Source organism: Ascidiella aspersa, chromosome 1, assembly GCF_963924565.1.
Source record: "Ascidiella aspersa chromosome 1, kaAscAspe10.2, whole genome shotgun sequence".
Taxonomy (NCBI): Eukaryota; Metazoa; Chordata; class Ascidiacea; order Phlebobranchia; family Ascidiidae; genus Ascidiella; species Ascidiella aspersa.
Window position 1 is genome coordinate 2069851 of NC_139447.1, and position 19654 is coordinate 2089504.

The following is a 19654-nucleotide window of genomic DNA, read 5'->3' on the forward strand; positions in this document are numbered from 1 at the left end:
ATCTGAAAATGTCGCTGTTTATCAAATCCATGGATTTCTAACGTTTTACGCTAATTGCAACCCGCCCAAAAAAGGAATAGATGCTGCACCCTTGTTAGAATTTTCGTTATCTGGTTCACTATAATATCACACACAATAAACGGATCTGTAGAAACACACATCAACTCAAAATGTAGCATAATCTAGATTGATTGATTTCACTTGAATTTTCCAAAAAAGTTGTAATAGGTTTACCAATATAGCAAAAATAATTTCTTAAAGGTTCCTTAATATCTCTCGGCACCCTTGAGCATGAGAAAGAGTTTTCCAGTGTGCCGCGGCACCCCGGTTGGGAACCACTGATCTAAATAATCTATTATCTGGCAATGCATATTAATCGAGGTAAAATGACAATTTGAATTCAAAAGTTTAACACAAAAACGTGTGTAAAGTAAACAATTTTATTTCCCACCCTTCATAAGTGAGTTTGAATTTAAGAGCGTACCGAAACATCTTTAATATGAAAATGTCGATTTATTCGAAATTTTTGGCTTTGACATTAATTTTCATGGTATTCTTGCAGGTTCAAGAATTTTACCATATATCACATTATTTGTTCTTTCTCGTGTATGGCGGATAGCCATTACTTGAACCCGACATTTCACAATCAAAATTCAGGCAACCAAAGTCAAACTATGGGCAAGGAAAAAGGTAAGTTATGCTACGTTATTCAAATGAATGTATATTTACGTTGAACTTGTTCTCATTGTGGTTTATGGGCCAACGACAGGGTTGAACCAGATCAGGGGAACGATCAGTCCTCTTCTTTATATTTTAATTTATTAACAAAGGAACGCTTCACGATTTTGGGTGTCATCCTTGCGCAGGGGCTATATGCTACTATTATATTTTTTATATTATATTGTTGCTTTGTAGGTCTTATTGCGTATTCCTGTTTATATTTAGAGTCCTACAGCAAACGTGGATTGTGCTGTTTGTGGAGTCTTGGACTTCTGATAATCCTCGCCCTGCTTATCTCTTTGATTCTAATTGCCACGTATTCCGTTCTTCAGTACAAGGTATGTCGAGCCGAAATGTTGCCAACTTTCGCGAACGTTTACGAAAAAACGCCAACTTGTTTCAGCAATCGCAATATTTTTCATTCGTGGCCACCAATATCAGTTTGCTTCAGAGCAGTGGTTGTGACCTTTAAAAATTCAAACTCATTAATAAAAAAATATTGGCAGTAGGGAAGTTGAAAATAAAATAAGAAAAAAAACGTCGAGTCGTACGATAATGCAGTTGGCAGACAAACTTTACCTTCGACACCCGTCAAGCGATTTAACCGGAGAAAAACATTTTTTAAAGCAACTTTGTTTAAAAGCAGAGTTGGCTATTAGGGACAACAGCAAAACAAAAAAAGTTGTTTTAAATGAAAACAATTAAGTGACGTTGCAATCGGCCTTTTTCTCAAACAACACAAATCAGAATGACTGTCGCACGATTGTTTCGAATAACTCTTAATTAAGATAATGGCTGGATGGAGGTTTTTAGTTGGACGTAGAATGAATTTCGAAACCCATACAGAAGTTGGTAACATTGTGTGAAACGTCTGGTTATAGTCTAAAACAGTAACGGCCCTTTTGTTTTCCAGAGCCAAATTATCGCTGTCTTTTTTTCATTTCAACCGGCCACCCGCTTCCACCAAAGCGGCCGTTTCGAAAGTCACGTGACCTAAAGGTGACGCGAGAAGTTCCTTTGACAAGGAAGCGCCACTTTTGTGACTTCATAATTGATTAAAGGCGCTTGGTCGCGATTTCGCTCGGCGCGTTGTAATTTCCTTCGAGCAACGTGCCTTCGACATTTTAGCGCGGTTTGTTGATTGTGCAATAAACGAACGGCGCTAAAATGTCGACTCCATCCAGCCATTATCTTAATTAAGAGTTATTCGAAACACTCAAAATGTAACCTATTTCTGTATGAGCTTTGATATCCTTTCTACGTCTAACTAAAACCTTCAGGTATTATCTTAAGATTCATTCAAAACGTTCACATAATCCTACCTACTTTTGTATGATTTGGACTTTGTATAAAAGCAGCAAGCTTAGGTCGCCCAGGTCTTGTTCTGTTTACCATTTTCTGATTTAATTTGGTTTTAATACTGACTTTGTTATATGCAGAAGATGCCTACATATGACGAATCATCAAGTAAGTTCAAAGCAGACAAATATTTTTGAAAGCTTGCGAATGTCCTCGTTAATAACCTTGTGTTTTTATAGAGGTAACACCTCTATCTTGCAATCAATTACGACTGGGCGGTGCAACAACTTCTGGCATCTATTATATAAACCGTGAAAATTCAACTCAAAAGGTATATTTATGTTGGATGTAAACGTTGTTTGACCAACATCTAATTTATAATCTATTGATAGCATAAACAAGGGCTTTTAAAACTGGGAGTCGCTACTAGGGATGTCTTTTACTTGACATATTTTTTTGATACTGATACCCGATATTTTGGACAAAAAAGGTCGCGATCCTAGTCGAAACATGCAAAATAGAGGAAATTGAAACGTTCAAGGTATATTTCCAGGTTAATAGATGAATATTTGCCCTTAAGAAGTATATACATACCTCTATTGTAGGCCTAGTATTTAAAAATACCTTCAAGTATATCAATTACTGTGTATAGTTGTTTGAAAAGCGAGATTTGCGAGTGTGGAGATTGCAATTGTTCTATTTACCGTCATGACACGTGTCTATAGTCTGCTATGCCCTTCCGAATTTTGCCAGCTCAGAGACATTAACGCTTCTAGGCAGGAAGTCTTAAATGCATGAAGCGTATTGTGACGTCACATAATTGTACTTCAGGTCTACTGTGACATGACAACCGACGGAGGGGGGTGGACTTTGATAGCTGCTGTGAATGTTGTCAATCCAGCAGAAAGGGCCACCGACTACGATTTTTGGTCGTACCTTGGCTCGGATTCACAGACTGTATCAGGTAAGCCCATAGGAATGTTCCCAAAGTATAGGTGGCCTCCCAATGATAAAACAAAGGGGCGCGCAGATACCAAAATTGGGGTTGCTGTCAAGTTCAAAAGCTAAACAAACATTCTTGCAATAATGAGTTGGTCAAAAAATGTAGACACCCAATGGCCTGCCTAGGGTTGTTAAAGTGGGGTCGATCGACCCCTTGGGGGTACGTAGACTAGTTTTAGGCGGTGCTTTAAGGCCGATTTAAAATATTCAATAATTCGTGATATTATAAATCCCAAATGCTTAGGTTCTATCAGTTGGATAGATGAAGATACTGCAGGAGCCCTCACTGCCGCTATGCGTGATTACAAGAGCAGTGCTTACTTTAATCTACCGGTAAGTTTCACAGCTTAAAGTACCTTCACTGATTGGTTAATATGCCGTGTAGGTGTATCGTGGCCTGTTTAATATAAAAGAAAATGAAAGAAGGTGCGAGGTCATTACGCCTCGTTTTTTATATTTGTACCTTTTCGATATTTCAAGTCATCTTGGACAATCTAAACACATAACGTATGACTTGCTGTTACGTTTTGTAAACCTGTAAATTACAGAACACCATACCAAGGACCTCGTATCGCAATAGATACCCTAAAAACATTAACTTTGGCGAGCGGCTGACTCAAAACCAAAATCAAAACCTTCAATGTCTATTCGTTTTTACACCTGATAAGTTTGCCTGTTAAAAGCAAATAAACATCTCTCGAACAATACACCGAAAGCCATCATAAACTAACCTAATCTGCTAGTAAATTATGCAAGCAAGGTCAGCTAGAAAACCAACTAGCCTGTAGTGAGGTTCGAACTCACGACCTCGGTCATACCGGGATCTTCCCTCTACCAACTGAGCTACACAGGCTCAGAGGGGACCAGGTGTAGAAACAAGCTTAAAACCGTTGCCTGCTGCACCCTATTTGTAAAACTAACCTGCCGCGAGGTTGGAACTCAGGACAAAGCGCGACCGTCTCTTTACCGACTGATTGGTTAAATCACAGTTCACAGTTGTTAATCAACACATATGTGTGTGAATCGTTCGCTCGAACAATATACCTAGTTCCTGTCCAAGTCAATGGAATAGCGTTTTATTAGCCTTTATAACTCTTGCGCATTATTTCATTTTTTGTTCAGGCGTCCGATGTGCTAGTAACCCACGTTCCCAACTTTACCCCAGTGAGAGATTACGATCGAGCGGCCTTCTTTAAATATCACACAAGCAACCACTTCCTCGATGATTACGGATCCTCGCTACAAACATTCTTCGGGCAATATGCCAAGCTTAAACGTTTGACCAATGTCGGTAAGTTTGCGGAAACGTATGTTTAACTGCAAATTAATAAAGAGTTAATCGAAACGTTCAAAAAAGCCACCTACTTCAGTATTGGCTTTCATAATCTTAGTACGTCTTACTGCCTCCAGCCGTTGTGCTCCAAAGTTTTTACTGATTAGCTAAAAATATAAAAAACAAAATCATACAACATAGGATGCTGGAAATGAATAAAGAGATATTCCCAGTGAATAAAGATACATTCCCAGTGCTCTTTCCAATAAAATTCTAAAAGTTTTTTTATTTAAATAGCAGAAGAAAAGATTTAAGGAATTAAGAGGCAATAAACAAAGCTAAAATTTTCCCAAAATGCGGTTAATAATTAAAGCGTTTCAATGCGTTTTCATACGTCACTAGTTACCTGTGACGCAACAGAACTTTTTTAACTTTGGATATAACGCTATTGACCTTTATTTATCATTTTTTATTCGACAGGCATAGACAGAAAAATCGTCAACCTCATCCGAAATACCGGGAATCTTTCCTCGCTCGTATCCAGTTACTACAACTATTCTTACGACGGTCGTTCCAATTACATCAACAATGGCGGCAAAAACATGCTTCCTAACTCCGGAAATAGGGTAAAAATAGAGTAACTAAAAACTAAAATTTAATCTAAACCAATAGTTTTCAACGTTTTTAATGGGTTTGTATGGGGTCTCTTCTAAATTTTAAATTGATTGTTAAGACCGTGTTACCATAAAAAAACAGTTGTTTTTGCGCTGGTTAGCATCCTGCTACAACACACGCAATATTAGGTATAAGGTACGGGTTAGGGTTTGGGTAGTTTGAGCAATGTAATTAGATATTAATTCTTGACCCACCCACACACAAACACTAACCCGTACCCTAACCCTTATAAGATGTGTCAATTTTATAATTGTTTGAACACTGTGGAAGGATTTTAGCCCAGCGTTTTTCTTCCTGCATAGAACCACTGATCTGACCTTCCCGATAGAAATAAAGTATATTGTGTTGTAGAACGTATTTAAGCTAGATAAAAAACACTTGCCTTGAAATCTATTAGTTAGTTATTTTCATATTTCCAAACCCAAGTGAAGTAATACGTATTCCCAGAGACCCAGAATCAGCTTTTTTGTGAAAAATAAATAAATAACCCTGCCCCAATAAGGAAAAGTTCTATTAATGCAGAGGTATAATAGATCTACCTCGAGTGTAAACATCGTTTTAAATCTGCTGTTGCTAAATTCCATTTTATCCTTTCAGAGATTAAATTTTGAAAGTTTAAAAAACTCCATAATGTATGTTTTTTGCAATAGTCATTTTTTCAACAAAAAGACCGTTTACAAAGATTATATTTTAAAATTAATCTTAATAGCCACCGTTGTGCAAAAGTCAGTAAAAAATCAGTGTAATTCAGCCTTCAAGTGACAAAATCCAAATAACCTGTATCATAATTTTACTATAGGTCTACTACAGTTTGAATGATCAACCGTTCGTTCCCGTGGACTATGATAAAACTTACACGTAAGTTGGTAAATAATTGCAAGTGTTCGATTTATAACATACAATTAGCACAGCGGTTCTCAACCAATGGGCCATGGCTCACTGGTGGGCCATAAAAACATTTGAGGTGGGCCACAGACCATTTTGAAAAGCTAGATTTAGTTTCATTTGTGTCACTATATTTAATTTTACAAGATAATGGCTTGGGAAGGAATTAAAAAGGAATGTAAATTTATTGTTTAGCCGCAAGTATCTCACTAATGCCAGTTGAATAAATAATCTGTTTTGAAATAGGTTCTGCTGTGTTTTGTTCTAAACCTATTTTAAAGCTTTTTCTTTCTTAAAAATTCTATTGTGCCACCGAATTTTTTTGCAACGTAAATGGGCCACGAATGAAAAAAGGTTGAGAACCACTGATTTAGCATTATGGAGCATTTCCTCGTTATAGCGCTGCCCGATAATACCGGATCATGGACGATAACCGAAGCAAAATTTTAGTATGTTGGTTTCGGTGCCGTTCTGATACCAAATTGATACAGGAACTTCAGCCATGAACTGCGTTACGCAGAGGTTCCTACCTAGAAAACTAAAAAATAATAGAGGTTAACTAATATGAGGTGACCAAACTTTTCAACGACAAAGCAAATTTGGACCTAAAAACCTTGAAAAACTACTGCACAAGGTTTCACTTTTATCTATATTTTGCTTGTCTGAGCATAGTGATGATGTCTATCTTTCATTCGAAGAATGGCAAACTGCTCTTAACAAATTTAAAAATTGCATTAAGTGAGTTTCTAAAAAAAAAACTTGTTTTCCTAAGCCTTTGTATTAAGTTCGGTGTCACTCTATCTTGCTCACATTACTTTAAGTTCATACACCAGATTGAACCTTTACTTTTGCAGAGATTCCAAAACCTTCCACATCTCCAGCGCAACAATCCAACCTTTCGTGACTCTCGCCTCTGTCAGTTCGTTCGATGGATACCCGAGCAAGTTTAGATTGAAGGTTTACGTTTTACTTTTTAGAGTAGTCATATTCTTATTTGATTTGGTGTTTAATGCCTTAGGTTTTTTTGAAGCTATAATAAGTTATCCATTATCTTTAAAATCTACTGTGTTTATTAAAAATAAGCCTAAATTCTATCCATTCATCGAATGCTTCATGCATAAGAGCACACAGGCCTTTCACAGTGGTGAAAAAAAAGCCGAGACGGTCCGGAACAGCTTTTCGGTAACAAAATTGCTAAAAGTATTATTTTTTAACCAAGCCTTTCGACATAACCTTGAATGCATTTAAACCAATATTTCGGTTGCATTTCTGCACTACATTAAACAATAACCTCTGGTTTCCTAACGTTCTTTGTTTTTGAGATTGACGTAAGTTTTTGACATTATCTCTTTAACATTTTACGCGTCTAGTTATTTTATAGTCACCTATTGAAAGAACAGGACATGACTTTTCAACATTGTTTTATAGGTTGTTCACGGTTCAGCTACTCAAGACCTGTACAGATCTCGCAAAATTATTGATCTAAATTACAAAGGAATGCATATCTCTGGACGGGATTTTTACACCTCATCGAGAAATCAATCAATAATAAGCGCGATATTGTTTCAAATAAGGGTATGAAAAGTCAAATTGGAATAAACATTTTGGACTTAGTGCTAATGACGTCACTGCTCTTATATAATTGTGTTTAAAATTACTTATAATTGACTTGACTTAATATTAAATTACTACCCTTAAAAGTTTACAGTTTATTTGTTTACAGTTTAAAAGAAAATGCACCATTTTATATACCGAGTCACTAATCTTATTAAAAGTACGTTTTTCAACGTGAAATCTTGGTGAAATATTCATAAATGTTGCTAGTGAAAAACTGCATTCTCGTAACCATAGTTGTACGACAGAAAAATGGATTTGGTAGTACTGTTTCATTCGACAAACTACAAGTGAACGACTTCGAAATAGTTACAACCCTTACAAAGCCAAGAAACGCCCTAATCGGATACGTCCTATTATCGAGGTACAGTTTATTTATTTTTTTATTTAAAATTATTAGATGTATTCCAAAATATATATATTATAGAGAGCGCTTTGTAAAGAGTTTTGTGCTTCTTAAATTTTGGTCTGTGAACAAAAAACTTTTTGTTCTTTTCTTTACCACCGTTTTAATGGTTTTGTTCTATGGCGAAGTAATCAATTTAATATGATTGGTGGCTCTTTGTCAAACGTTTATCAGTGTACCACAATAATTGTTGTTTTTAACACTTGTTTCTCCATATATATAACCTACTTAATGCTGCAAGTTAAAACAATATTGATAGGCAAGCAAAACCCATCAATATAACGCCTTTTTCCCAATAAACAAGTTAATGATGAGCTTAAACTGTGTAATATTGCTATGCTATAAACCTGCTACTTACGCTTTAAGGTTTCCTGGAACGCAGTTCATTGCGGACAGTGAAATAATTGATGTTCTGAAGAGAATTGTGGATTTTACAAGTGAGTTAAAAATGTAAAAGTAACTAAAAACCCGAGCGCATGCCACGCAGAAATGCCCGATATGATCGATTTGGAGCCGATACTCGATACCTAATACTATAATCAGTACTCGTCCGATACTAGGGTGGTATCGGCACTTCTACGATCCTCGGCTGGTATAGGTACTTTTCCGATACTAGAGTGGTATCGGCACTTGTCCAACGCTAGGGTTTTGTCGGTACTCGTCCGATACTTGTGTGGTATAGGTAGACGTTTTATATTTAAGTTATGTAGATATTTTAGACTTGGTTTACAATGTTTATCTTTCGGCATCGTAAAGTAAGCTTTGTGACGTAAAGTAAGCTTTGTGACGTAAAGTAGGCTTTGTGACGTAAAGTAAGTTTGTGACGTAAAGTAAGCTTTGTGACGTAAAGTAAGCTTTGTGACGTAAAGTAAGCTTTGTGACGTAAAGTAGGCTTTGTGACGTAAAGTAAGCTTTGTGACGTAAAGTAAGCTTTGTGACGTAAAGTAAGCTTTGTGACGTAAAGTAAGCTTTGTGACGTAAAGTAAGCTTTGCGACGTAAAGTAAGCTTTGTGACGTAAAGTAAGCTTTGTGACGTAAAGTAAGCTTTGTGACGTAAAGTAGGCTTTGCGACGTAAAGTAAGCTTTGTGACGTAAAGTAAGCTTTGTGACGTAAAGTAAGCTTTGTGACGTAAAGTAAGCTTTGTGACGTAAAGTAAGCTTTGTGACGTAAAGTAAGCTTTGTGACGTAAAGTAGGCTTTGTGACGTAAAGTAAGCTTTGTGACGTAAAGTAGGCTTTGTGACGTAAAGTAAGCTTTGTGACGTAAAGTAAGCTTTGTGACGTAAAGTAAGCTTTGTGACGTAAAGTAAGCTTTGCGACGTAAAGTAAGCTTTGTGACGTAAAGTAAGCTTTGTGACGTAAAGTAAGCTTTGTGACGTAAAGTAGGCTTTGTGACGTAAAGTAAGCTTTGTGACGTAAAGTAGGCTTTGTGACGTAAAGTAGGCTTTGTGACGTAAAGTAAGCTTTGTGACGTAAAGTTAGCTTTGCGACGTGAAGTAAGCTTTGTGACGTAAAGTAGGCTTTGTGACGTAAAGTAGGTTTGCGACGTAAAGTAAGCTTTGTGACGTAAAGTAGGCTTTGTGACGTAAAGTAAGCTTTGTGACGTAAAATAAGCTTTTACGACGTAAAAGTAAAGTTTTGTTTTAGTTTTTGCTTAGATTCTATTACAATAATTATGAGCTAACGGGCATCCATAATCAATAACACAGAAGATATTTTTTAAGGCTGGCTTAAACTATTTTCCTGGAATAGGAACCACTATAAAGGTTTACTAAAACAAAAACAAAAAAAACATGGTTTCAATGGTTTAATTCAATTTTAAAATTTAATTTAGGGTAAACATTTTTAGTAAATTTGGTTTAAAATTGATTTCTCTAAATCATACTATTAAAATAAACTTTTACTGAACAAAACAAACTATTTCAAGTTAGACGGGTCAAATTTTGTACCTGCTCCAAATGTGATTGCATCCCCTAAAAATCTGTAAAGTTGTGGGGCCACTATTATTTACTGACTAACAATTTGATATATAAACTTCGCTGAAATTTTATTTTTACATGTTGTGCCAATTATCCTCAAGGATTAAAAACTTGTTTCATTTGTGCCTTATTTACAGTTTATTTAAACTCTATCTCTAGCAATTGTAAATGGGTCATTTTGAAATAACATAACTCCAAAATATATATTTTTTTAAATATAGTCATAAATCTTTCTATAGTCATTAATATATGGAATAACCTAAATCGAAGTCACGTCGTTTTGACTAACTAACAACAAGTCCCAGTCCAAGTTAAGTCATGACCAGAACAAGGCACCTTTAAGTAAAGTACTTGATAAAAATTAAACGTTAAGGTATTAAAATTGCTTAAATTGTCCGATTAAGAGCAATAACTAAAAAGTAACAAAAACACTTAACTTTCTCGAAATCTGACTTGACTTGAACATGACCTGGGCAACAGATGACTTAAACTGGGTCTTGATTTTTTTTTATTTAAAACGACCTGACTTCAACTTAGTTTATTTTACAAATGACGTGGCTTTTAGTCGTTTTAATATGACTTGTTTACAAAATTGGTTTTTAAACAACTTTCCAGTCTCGGCCTCGGCCGATATTCGTGATCTTCACCCGAGAGATGATTTCGTGTTTCCCGTGAATTTCGTGAAAGGAAATCTCACCTACTCTGGCTCAAACGTCACTTCCGGCTACTTGCAGTTCCGTGCATATGATTTCTATGGCGCTCCATACGCGATGTGTCCAGGAGTCAGGTAGTGCGTAAAAGTAAAGGGTCAATTTTGAGGCCTGATGCTTTAGAGTTATAGAGAGTGCCGCTGCACCCTGGGGTGTTATTTCTAATGCTCAAGGGTGCTGAGAGATATTTGTTCTTTTTTTGTACTATTAGAGGGGAATAAACCATTTATAACTTCCTACGTTGTGTAAAGTTAATGTGTGTCGTTCCAGTTCCATTTATTGTGACATTCTAGGGAATTACCTACGGAAAAATCTTGTAGGGGTGCCGCAATCTATTTATTATTTCTGTGGGTGCCGCTATCCATAAAATGCTGAGAAACACTTATACCAAAGTTTTAAACCTAAATTTAAAGGTTTGTGACTTTGCAGCGAGATAACACCTATAGGGCTAGATTTTAGACACGAAGTAATTTCGGAGTGGTAATATAAACGGTAGGGGTTAAAAGCTTCATTGATGGTCAGAGGCGTTATGCAGTGGGCTATTAATATCAGCCATTGTTTTATTTCTTGACGACCATTTCAATGCAAATTATTACGACATACCGTAGTCGTTTATCCATTTATTTGTTGCACAATGAACGTCTTATGAACTCAGTAATATAAATAGAGTTTTTACAAGGCTAACAATGCTTATAGGCAGGGTTCAATCGGCTAAGACCAAAAATAAGCTTCTCATTAGTAATAATACTCTTAAGCCAAAAACTAAGCACACATTTACAATTAGGCACGTTTTCTCAGTGTTAAGCACAATAGTATTTTCTAAAACAAAGTGAAAAAAATAAGCACAAATCTTCGAACCTTATTTCTTTGGAAAATAAATTGCAAAGTTTGTTTTTAGAGTAAACAACGAAGACCCTTCAAAATACTGCATTGGATCGGCAGACACAGTAACATTGGACAAACAAAGATGCGGTGATTTTTCAGGTTTGTAAACTTCTTTATCAGTGCTTCTCAAACCTCGAGAGTTTTCGAAATTTCTTGCGCTGGTTTTGTATCTGCAGTTACATTTCGTGCGTGTTTTTTTAGACACAATTGAGTAAATAAACATTAATAAAATTCCTATCGTTGGGTAAGTCGCGAGGAAAAAAGTTGAGAACTACTGCCATTTGTAGTTGTGGGCAAACTGTGCACCCCGTGTGAAGGCTGATTTTTGTTTTTTGCGCTTTGTATATATTAGTACAAACTTTAGGCCATTCTAATGTTGTTTATTTATTAACTCGATGGTTCTCAGCGTGTGAATAACTAGTTACCCACAAAAACGTTTTAGTTAATTTAACATTCTATAGTTTAACACTCAAATAAACAAATGTAAACTAAAAACCGTTGATACATGGTTGATATATCCACAAGTGTCATTTAAGCCATCGGGCTGGCAAGAAAATTGTTACCTCGAGCACACCGTGAAACTTTTTTTTCTTTCTTGTTGATTAAACATACGTTTTTGTTTGTGAATAGATTGGAGCAGTCTTCCTGATCACGTGTTTGTGAACCGATCTTTATCACGAGGGAACTTCGTGAACGACATGAGTTCGACGATCATGATTTTCACGAGAAATCACAAGGAACCGACACCATAGGTTTTCTGTGTCCAGGAGCAAATTTTAGGGAGTTAATGACGTAATACGAAACCCTGTTGACCCATTTTTATACTGTAGAATTCTGAAATGTTTGAGCAAACTGTAAATTATGTATCTTTCGTTTTAATAAGTCTGCGTACACTGCACTAAAATTACTTTTTGACCAAACGATATCACAGCAAAATGCCTAAAATGTATTTAAGTTTAAATAATCTAAAGGCATCACTATAAAAGCTATGTCACTGCCTTATTTTCACAACTGAAAACCAACACAAAACTCCTAGCACTCAACCGCCAATACAAAACCCAAATGGCGTTATTAAAAAATGCTTTAGGGTTTAGAGCTCATTTTTTTTTTGTTTTTTTTAACCGTTCTTTTAGAATTATCTAAAAAAACACTTTTTCCAGTTAGAAATATATAGTTTGAATCGCAAGAGGTTCGGCATTGAAATTATTATTCGGCATTGGGTAAATTAAATATAACAAAACCAGAAAATAATTTTTGTAAATATAGCGGAGTGCGATGCGAAAGTACTAAAGGCAAATGACTGACGTTGTTAACTCTTTATAGCAATTTTGTTTACCCATACTTACAATATGATTTTATCATTTTAATCCTACTTTTTGACTTTTTTTAAGTCTGTCTTCTCATTAGTATCATTTGTGAAAGGTTAAGTGTCTGAATTATATTGAAAAGAACTAAAACTGAAAACGTGCATCTTTTTTTAACAATACTTTAAAGCGTCCTTTGTACTTTTTCCCAGATAATTTGTTTTTATTATCTTCCATGTATTCACAAGCCATACTTTTAGGACAGCAGAAATCGGGTTAAAATGCTGTCGGTTTTTACGGGTTACTAAAATGGTATTTAGAAAACTATCAAAAATAAATACACAGCGCACAAAATTTAAAGAAAAAATTAAAAGAGGCTGTAAAACTTGATCTCTGATCGCGATTTTAGTACACTAATGTTGGTCGAGCCTACAAAATGGAAACACTTTCTAAAAACAATCTAAGGAAGGCTGTGCAGGAATTAAAACTGCCAACGTCATTATAAAAACAATTTAGGTCGACATTTTGAAATAGTAACTTTTTACCCGTATCCTGTGCATTTTGTTTAATTAAGTTTTTTTTTTTTTGTAAGTAAAACAAAAGCTAAATCATGTAAAACTGGCAAAGTTCTGCTTTTGAAACCTTTTGAAAAAAACGCGTTTCTGATTCATTTTATTGGTTTGTATGATTAAATGTTTTGTAGTTTTAATGTGCGTTTAAATCTCATGTACGTCGCTGACGTTGTCCCTTTACATTTAGTTAACATCAATGTTGCAGTTTGGTAATTATTTTGTGTCACATTACGACTCTGTCTTGACGCACTTACGCCGTTTCAACCGCCTTCAGCACTACTGGTAGTTTACTTTCAAGCTTGTGCCTATGAAGGAAGTAATTGGAATAATTAACTAAGACCGTTTCCTATAAGTTGGAGCGATGCCAACGCACACGTGATATAGCCACGCTGTATTACAGGCCTGGTTTAATGTAATTAATGTTGGTTGTAATATTCAAAGTGCTTTACATTGCTTTATACTTATAGGATTTTAATTTTTATTCAAAATTATGACAATTCTTTTCAATTTGTCCGCAAGTGTATATTTCGCTTTCACGCAAATCCTGCGAATCACTAGAGCTTTCCACATTACAAAAAATTGTGTTTAGAAATGGATTCTTAACCAGCATTTAGGTTTCCAACCCATTAGCATGTAATGATCTGTTGAACGCATGTGTTTTTTTATTATGACTGTAGAGATTTTCCAGTATAACGTTGCGTGACACTCTTTTGAAACATAATTGTCACAAATTGTTGATAATCAATAGAAGGGGCTATCGTACGTGAAAGTTAAGAACCACTTGTTTATGGGAACACATTGATTATATGAAGCGCAAATTCCTATTTACTTGATAAATAATGTGACAAATGAACTATCATATGTAGAACAACGACAATAGACAGCAAATAATGACGTCTTGTTGTCCAACACCCTAATATATTTTATTGTGTTTAAGTATTCTGTGCAAATATTGTTATAATGTTTCTTGAGGTTGTTATAAATCTTAAATTTTCACATGACCTCGCACTTTTTTGCAAAAATGACATTTTTGGTTAAAAAATAAGTAAAGATTTATAATTTTGAGTGCATCCCTGTTGTTCCACTAAATTACGTACTTCTCCGCGTCATTTTGTGCGTTTAGTTTTTTCATCATCATGTCCAGCATTTAAAACAAAACTTCGGGAGCAGTTATTGCTAATAAACAACACCGGAAACTCTTGGTCGATTACTTCGGAATGAGTCAAATCTCGTTCGGAAATTTAATCACAACCAACAAGTGCGCCATGTCAGCAAGAAACTCAATGTTGTGGCTACGCCTTCAGTAAAAATATGCAAACCACTTATTTATGTAAAAGTTCTGTTAAGGTGATTTTGATAGAATGTCCTATACTTGAAATTTTATTCCGATATCGATAACCGATATTCTAGACAAAAAAGTATCGCGATTCGATCCGATACTAATGACGTCATTACTAAGCTTAAACAAATTCAATAGATTAAATTGGCAAAAAGTTTTTAATTACCGTCAGTTGTTAAACAACGTTTTTGATCAATTAACCTTTTAAGGTAGAATTTGCTGCATTAGGTAGCAAATCATGGTGAAAATATTTGCATTAATTTGGTATCGGATCGGTACCGATACCACCCAAGTATCGGACATCCCTATGGTTTTGAGTAAGTTTATCTGTTAATTCAAGGGTCGGCAGCCTTTTCCAATTCAAGGCATCAGCGATATTTAGAATGGTAACGGAAAAAATATTTTATCAGTACAACTATTGATTAGGGTTCGACCCAGGATTTTTTTTAATTAGAAGTAGTTAAGTTTTGGAAAATCCATTCTGATTTCCATATGGCAGCAGGTATCGTATTCGATCCGATATTATCGGGCATCCCTAGTTACAGCAAACCTTATATAACCTACTATACCAACCTCCCATACAATGTCCAAGATAGCTGACATTGTCCAGCGCAAGCAAGAAAGTGATTGCAATTGAAAAGCAAACCCTGTAAGAAATACTTGCGATTTTCATTTCACCGCGGTATGTTTTACACTCGTGCTGTTTAGCTTCTCAGTCCTCGTAGGTTGTCGACCCCTGGATGCAAAACACAGGATATCAGTAAAACGTTTCCTGTTGTGTTTTAAACTATCCCTGCGCAATATACCTAATATTGTGTGACGTCATCGAAGTGAAAATGACGTTGCGCTTCTCGAGCTCGAGATTTTGCTTTCGTATGCGTGACGCGCGTAATTGTGCCTGTGACGCGCGTATACGGAAAGTGAGTCGCCTCACGTGCCGTAATGTAAATTGTAATTAGAAGTGGCTAGAATTGTGTTCATGCAATTGCTTTGATTCAAGATAGCTGCTAATTTGCCAGAGATAACAAAAGTAACTAATAAGTAGTTCAATGAAATATGCATACACATAGTCATACGTGTACATCAACTGTGATCTAACCCTTCTAAAGTGGTTATTTGGTTGACGACAATGCTGTAATATAATATGGTACAACGTAAGACCTCGACAACTCAGGCTACAACAACTAGCCTGTGGTGAGGTTCGAACTCACGCCCTCGGTTATACCAGAAACGTCGCACAGTGAGCTCAGTTGGCAGAGAGGCGGTCCCGGTAAGGATGAAAGTTGTGAGTTAGAGCGTTGCTGCATGCTAGACTTATTAACTGTATGCAGCAGACAACGATACTATGGTTGTTTTTCGACTTGCTTCCCTATGAGCTTGTGTGCCTCAGTTGGTAGAGCGACGGTTCCGGTAAGATCTGAGGGCGTGAATTCGAACCTCACCACAGGCTAGTTGTTTTTCTAGCCTGGCATGCAAAATATCCTTAATTGATCGACAGATTCAAATCTGTTAAAGACTAAAAGTACCCAATACCCCGGAAGTATATTGGGATGGCATAACTGTCTACTTGATTGCACCTCACTGTTTTGAGTCGGTTTACATTCGCCAACCCAATAAAATGCTTAGTGAAACCAATTTATCTGCGAAGCCAACTTTGGACACCACTGGTTTGGTGAAATCACCACGTTTTAACAGATCGTGAATAAAAATGTGAAAAGATTAAGCCAACAACGGGTCAAAGAACTATGAACCACTTTTGAAGTAAATTAACACGGTTTTAAGCGGGTTTTTATATCAATAAATGAGGTTAAAACACACGAAAAAAGTAAACGATTTTAACAGTGTTTAAGTTATACAGCAGGACTAAAGAGCTAGAAATACAGAGATAAGTTTGATAAAATGACACTGGGCTTGCATTACATGCCAGGGTTAACAAGACTTGAGAGATCAGGTTGAGTACCGGCAAAACGTGATATGATTTGTTGTATATGCCCTTTCCCTTATCTAGGTCGTTGTGATAGTGCGTTATCATTGCGTTAACCCAAAATACGAAACTCGATGACATTTCGCTTGGGTGGCTCCAACATTACTCGACGCACGAATCCACTTTTGGTTACCATAAAGAGAAAATAAGGCCAGTCATGACCACGACATTTTCGCTACAGATTTCCATGCAAAGCGTCATTTTCCGATTTCTGCTGGGCTGCTGTTATTTTAAGACGGAAGTTTGGCAAAATTGGTATTAGAACATTTGAAAGCTGCCAGCAAACAAAGTTAATCAGATTTTCTTTGCTTTGGCGAAAACAGGCAAAAGCTTAGGCTAAAATCGAATTTTAAAGCATAACTTCTGCGTATACTAACCGTTTTGCTTTGAATGTCTAATGTCTTTAAATGTCTTTTTATTGATTTGGGATTTGAAAAGTATTTGAAAACCTATGTTTTGCCAAAAGTCATTGAATAGAATTTTCATTTATTTTTTATATGCTGATGAAGTTATGTGTTTAGAAAGTGCCGCTAAAAAACTCAATTAAAACCCTATTAGCAATTGTGTCGACCATTACAATTATAGTGTTTTGTTTTCGAATGATGTTCAAAGAAACGTCTAGCAATCCAATTTAGGTTTTTAAGCATCTGAAAAAAAATTCTGAAAAGTATTTCGTAAGTCCTAATTTTTTTTTATAAAATTTGTGCGCCCTGTCATTGATTGTTATAGTTCATTTATCTAAACTATTTGGTGATGTTTCACGTAGCAGACAGTTAGATATGCAACCCAGTAGTATAGAATAACTGTGGTTATAGTAGATCATTACACAAGATACAACGGCCGACTGTGGTAGTTGGCATTTTTGAAAAACAAGCGCAATAAAATAAAATTTATTGTTTTTACGACTTTTTCCGCAAGCTTCTGTATTTTCTTGACCATTTAACACTTTATTCGGGCAGCTTTGTATTTTTTGTGTATAATTTGCTGTGAACCAATTTCTCTATTGTTAAATCGCTTTTAAAATCGAGCGCAAAATGGGAGACAGGCCTTACGATGAATACCTGACCCCAACTTACGTAAACCCAGACCCACAAACCCAGCCGCAAGTTCAAGCCAACAAAGTGGAGAAAAGTAAGTTGACTGATTCCAAAGTTACTGGAAACTTAGGCTTTGTGTTTTATTTGGGAGGGTTTGAGAAGGCGTTAACTTTTCGACATAAATGACTTGATTCGCTAAAATAAAGGCAACGAATGTCAAAAACCACTTTTTGCTTTTTCTTTTTTGTGTTTCTCAATTACGTAGCATTAGTAGGTAAAGTCTTTTAACTGTAAATCTGCTTTTTAGATTTGTATGAAGTACCTCTTATCGCTTTTATTAAATTTGTGCTGTTGCTACCAGGTATCGTATCTACTAAAAATAAGTTATTCTCATACCTATTGGTTTGCCCGATGTTTCGACTACCTAACCAGGATGTTTTTGTGCATTTTTACTTTGCATGGTGTTGTCACATTGCCTGATGAAAGCTTCCTAGATAGGTAGCCGAAGCAGCGGACAAACAAATAGACACCAGAAGAACTTATTTTCAGTATATTGTGTTGTACACCTACTGCAGTAGTGTTTTGTTAGATAAATGTCTGCATGTAGCCCACAGTAACATCCACACAACTCATTTCTTGAGTAATCTATGAATTAGTTTTAACTCAGGTCTCACTTTTACGTTTAGAAAAGCAGGAGGAATCATTCAACAAATCAACCCTGTGTTGTCTTTGGACTGTTGGGATTCTATTCATCCTGGCTCTTCTCATCTCACTCATACTGATTGCAGCTTACGCCGTTCTTGGACACAACGTAAGTTTGTGCTCCAACTGGTTATTTTTCAGTGAAATCAAATTTTTCCCAAAAAAGAGTAAAAAATATCTTAAAAGAGGACATAGTCCTAGTGTTGCTGTCATCACGTGTTGACTGCTGAGTCCCCTTGGTTTTTAAATGGAAGACCCCATACTCTATCAAAATAGGTATCACAGTATGATAAACACTACAAGCATTAAATGCAGTCATAACAACTATTCAGAAACAGGCAATTCGATTATTGCTTACAAGAATTTAATGAGATTTATGTGTTACGACTTACATGTTTTGTAAATTAAATCGTTTTAAATAAATTGATACCGTGAAACGTCCTTACGGACCGCATTTCCAGAAGAACTGGTGTTGTTTTGTCCTTGTGTTGTTTTACTTTGCGTGAAGTTAAGAGTGATGATGTTGCATTCCCTGATGTGATGTTGTTGCATTCTCTAATGAGGGCGTCCTACATAGGTAGAAATTTCCTAAAAAATAAATAAATACCGGAAGAACGTCTTTTCAGTATGTACTATGGCTGGTAGCAAAAGCATATGTATAAAATATACTGTGTTAAGAAGCCTAAACGAAATGTAAAAAAATGTCTTTCTTCTTTCAAATAAAACGTTTTTTTATCTTTCAAACGTTTGCCTGATGGAGTTTTTTATGTATTTCAAACAGCATATTGCTTTCAACAAGAAGATTTTTCGTGTTTAGTGCAACCACTTTTCTGTCTGGGGTGAATCACGGTTTCGCTTGCGTCAAGTCACGCACCGCGATCGTACGTTTCCGTTCTATGACGGTACGGTATGACGTCATCTTAGCCTTAGTTGCTTCTGTGGAAGTTGTCAGAGTACAAGGGAACAACGGAAGTAGGCGTTTATTCTTGAATTTTTACTCACATTTTTTTGTCCAATAGCTCCCCGTTTATTTTAGTCCTAATAGTTTGTTAGACTTGTTCCAATACCACTCTTTCGTTAAAAAATGCAGTTAAAACTGTAGATACTTTAACAAAACTTACGGCCCCAATTAATTGACCAAATAACGATTGTGTTGCTTTTCCGTTGGGCAGTACGATTGTACAAGGGCTTACTCGCAGAATATACACAATGTTTACATCAGTGGTTCTTAACCTTTGGCAACCTGTCGAACCCCTATGTTATTCTGCA

The 19654-nt window shown here is 36.0% G+C and overlaps 1 pseudogene across 1 annotated transcript; it reads left to right on the top strand.

Annotated features, from left to right (window-relative positions):
* The first annotated feature begins 566 nt into the window (after positions 1 to 566).
* On the top strand, positions 567 to 12511 carry LOC146166504 (uncharacterized; annotated as a pseudogene). Its single transcript, XR_014494773.1, has 16 exons — positions 567 to 690; positions 946 to 1058; positions 2160 to 2187; positions 2259 to 2350; positions 2851 to 2983; positions 3266 to 3354; positions 4144 to 4312; positions 4775 to 4920; positions 5769 to 5827; positions 6709 to 6811; positions 7283 to 7429; positions 7717 to 7832; positions 8241 to 8311; positions 10468 to 10642; positions 11461 to 11546; positions 12078 to 12511. The product of XR_014494773.1 is annotated as an uncharacterized LOC146166504 (transcript).
* The last annotated feature ends 7143 nt before the right edge of the window (positions 12512 to 19654 follow it).